Here is a 3,876-nt window from a genome sequence, read left to right on the forward strand (position 1 = left end):
GACGCTTGCTGCCGAGCCAGATGACCTGAATTCCATCCTTGGGACCCACAAGGTGGAAGGAGAAAACTGACTCCTACAAATCGTCCTCTGACCTCCACACGTGCACTGTGGCATGCGTAGTTCCTCCCAAATGAATAAATAAAAGTGAAAAAAATAAACTGTCAGGCAGCCAATTGTACGTATAGTAAATCACCCAATCAGGTAGTTTGTTATTAAATCCCCTGTAGCCATCCAATCAGGTGGTTTGTTATGAAATCCTCTGTAGCCACCCCATCCAATCATGTGGTCTGTTACATGCTGCAGTCCTCAGGTTACACTTTTGGGTCTCAGGCAGTGGAAAATGTTAAGGCAACTAAGTAGCTATTAGCTGGGCCTCCTACTAGTTGGACAGTACAGCATGGTCGCTAGGAAGAAGGCAAAAGCTCTGTCTTCAAGTTTAGAATACTAGATGCTGATGAAATGAAAACTGCAAACGGCTTCAGTAGGTCAGTCCGAAGCTAGTTGCTTGCTTGCCCTTTAACCTGATAATTTTAAAATAAGCATGTACCCACCCGTCTCCCCTGACTTCTCCATTATTGTGACTGAATACCAGTTATGTCTTTCAAAGGCATCAAGATTGCCACGAAGCTTCCCCGATGCCACCCAAATGAGTCTCATGTTGAGCTGGAGCTCATTAGGCGTGGGGCTCAGCTCACTCTTCTTCAAAGGCTTACAGTTCTACATGCTGCCCTGGGGCTATTTTCAAACAGTATTTCCAAAGTGCTTTTTCTTTTTTTTTTTCCATTCCTAGTAATGTGAGTAGGCCTAGCAATTAACTAATTTCCAGCCAAGTCTGAAATATCAAAGGTTAGTCTCCAGAGATGACAGCTAGCTGAAGAATGGGTGCTCTTATCCGAAAATTCAGCTGTGTTGATTCTGTAACCCAAGGCTGGAAAATGGCCAGAGGATTTATTAACCTTTTCAGTCTTCTCTAAGATTCTTCTCATGTCTAGGATGCCGCTTATGCCCAAGAATTCAGGCGTCTGCTGTGCCCGGAGGGGGGTGGGGGTGGGGGGAAGGAGGCCTGTGGCTGGGAGTAGAGTTTTGCTGCCATAGGCAGGGGCTTGGGATCGGCAGACTTCCAGGTTAAGAGTTTTTTGTTGTTTGTTTGTTTGTTTGTTTGTTTGTTTGTTTTGAGACAGGGCTTCTCTGCTTCCTCATGGCTGTCCTGAAACTCTGTAGACTAGACTGACCTTGACCTCAGAGATCTGCCTTCCTCTGCCTCCTGAGTGCTAGGATTAAAAGCATGCATCACCATGCCTGGCTAAAGTTAAGTTTTTAACTGAAGTCTAGGTGTCTGTTGCACTTGGCATCTCTGTCAAGTTCAAGGCCTCCCAAGGGCATAGCAAAGGCCCTAGGAAAAGGGAGGGTGTCCCAACCTCTCTCTACAGAGTACTTTATCCTGATTGCAGCTTGCTTTACAGCCTCTTTCTTTCACCTATCTTGCCTTCACTTTCTATAACCTTGACCTCTGACTTTTTCTGATCTTTCAGATGTAGGTTTGTTGTTGCATTGAGCCAGAGTCCTGTGTGTCTCAGGCTAGCCTCAGACTCGCTGGCAAGGACCTTGAACTTCTCATCCTCTTGCTTCCCCCTCCCCAAGAGCTGGGGTTCTAGGTGTAAACTACCACACCTACTTTGTATAGCACTGGAGATCAAGGCCAGGGCTTCCTGCATGCTGGAAAGCTCTCTCCAACTGACCTCCAGCCAATGTAGTTTTGCGTTTTGTTTCTCACTCCTATTTTTATTTTCAGTCCTGAAACCCTAAACCAGTCTGTGGAGATCTGCTCTGGGCCTAAGGATGAGGTCTGCAGAGCTGTGCACCTTGAGTCTCCTCTCAACAATGCAGAACAAACACTGCGGAGAATGCCAACACATACAACAAGGTGTTTACGGTGCAATTTAACCAATTTGAATATACATCAAGAAAAGCAGCGTATATTGGTTCAAGGACAAAAGTTGGAGTTTATTCAGAAATAGGTACATCAGAAAGCTTTTATAGGCAATTTTTCATCACATGAAAACAGCAACAGAACCGTGGCTCCCACTCCGGGGTAGGGTACCACTGATCTACATGAGGCTGGAATGAAGCACAACATAGAAGCCTGGAAATCCTGAAAGAATGACTTGCCACAACCTCTCTGCATAGGGAGTGTGTAATGGTTTGTATATGCTTGGCCCAGGGTGTGGCAGTAGTAGAAGGTGTGGCCTTGTTGGAGTAGGTGTGTCACTGTGGGTATGAGCTATAAGACCCTCATCCTAGCTGCCTGGAAGTCAGTCTTCCACTAGAAGCTTCAGATGAAGATGTAGAACTCTCAGCTCCTCCTTTACCATGCCTGCCTGGATGTTGCCATGCTCCCACCTTGATGAATATAGACTGAACCTCTGAACCTGTAAGCCAGCCCCAATTAAATGCTGTCCTTTATAAGACTTGCCATGGCCATGGTGTCTGTTCCCAGACATAGTAAAACCCCAACTAAGACAAGGTGGTACCTTTGTGTATTCATTTCTCTTTCAGGATTGATTTTGATAAAGATCATGTTCATGCCATCATAAGTACAATTTTATTAGGTTGAAAACGTTCCATAAAAGTCAGCTATGAAATGTTTGAAACATCTGAAATATTGGGATAATCAAGCTCCACTTTAGAAATTGCGAAATGCCTGTGCCCTCCTTTGACATCTAGTGCACAGCCATAGATACACATACCTGGGTGCAGATTCAGTACACCACAGGAAGGAGGAGATGGTGGGGCACACCTGTGAGCCTAGCACTTGGGGGTGGAGTCACAGAGAATTGGGAGTTACCTTCTCCTTTGCTCAAAGTCAACCTGGGCTATGTGAGACCCCGTCTCCAAAAACTAAAACCCAAACAGACATGGAGGAGAACAGGAACAACAACGGCACACTATAGGAAATGACCGGTTCTGGAATTCTCTGAGTTCGTGGCTTATTATATAAATAGCTACACATAAGAACTTTTCAAGGAAAGATCAGAACACGGGATCAGATTGACAGAAAGAGAGTACAAAGCTCTCTTTCTGAAGAATTCAAAGTAAGCTAGGTAGCTGTGGCTGCCCTCAAGTAGGTGGTGCATATGTCTCCACTCTTCCCGAGGAGCTCGGATCAGAAGAGGGTGGCTCTAGAGAGGATCAGCAGGATGGCTGAAGTAATGCCAACAAGTTTACTGCCCCTTTATAGGAGATGATGAGGCCATTTCAACTCTTGTTCTTTTCCTTCAAACTTACAATCCCACTACTACAATGACCACTACTCTTTAAAATGTATCAATAGCAGGGGATGTCTGAGGAACTGAGACAGACAAGAAGTCCCTGAGGAACCATGGCAGGGATGTGATCCTGGAACAGGAAAAAAGACTGTTAGGAATCTGCATGAAATCTGGGCTTCAATTTCTAGTGAGGCCTCACTGTGGGCTGACGGATTGACAATACTGAGACAGTCTCAGGGAAGGGGAGGCCAACTGTGGGGTAGGTGGGAACTCTCTCCACTAGTTTTACAACAATTCCAAGCCTAGGTTAAGATAACCTTTGCATGGAGAGTGGTTGCAATGGACCATTCTCATGGCCCAATATAGCTTCCTCCAGCACCCCAGCATGCTTTTCAGAGCCAACAGATTTCCACCACTACTGTGCTCTGACTCAGAACCAGTGACTGTCTCTAGACCTTTTACGAGACCAAGACTTACCGATAGCATCTTCTAAGTTGCTACACACCTAGAAGCAACTATAATTTCACAAGAGTCAGATGAAGAAGATTCCAGCCCTATGGCTGTGGTGGAAGTCATTTAACCTTGACCACTTGCTGAGACCCTAATCTTT

At 45.5% G+C, this 3,876-nt stretch overlaps 1 long non-coding RNA gene across 1 annotated transcript; it reads left to right on the top strand.

The window, feature by feature from the left end:
• Positions 1 to 303: 303 nt before the first annotated feature.
• On the top strand, positions 304 to 1,958 carry LOC116078834. The gene is made up of 2 exons (XR_004113647.1): positions 304 to 485; positions 1,793 to 1,958. It is a non-coding gene; the product is annotated as an uncharacterized LOC116078834 (long non-coding RNA).
• Positions 1,959 to 3,876: the final 1,918 nt, after the last annotated feature.

Source organism: Mastomys coucha, unplaced genomic scaffold, assembly GCF_008632895.1.
Source record: "Mastomys coucha isolate ucsf_1 unplaced genomic scaffold, UCSF_Mcou_1 pScaffold5, whole genome shotgun sequence".
In the NCBI taxonomy this organism is placed as follows: domain Eukaryota; kingdom Metazoa; phylum Chordata; class Mammalia; order Rodentia; family Muridae; genus Mastomys; species Mastomys coucha.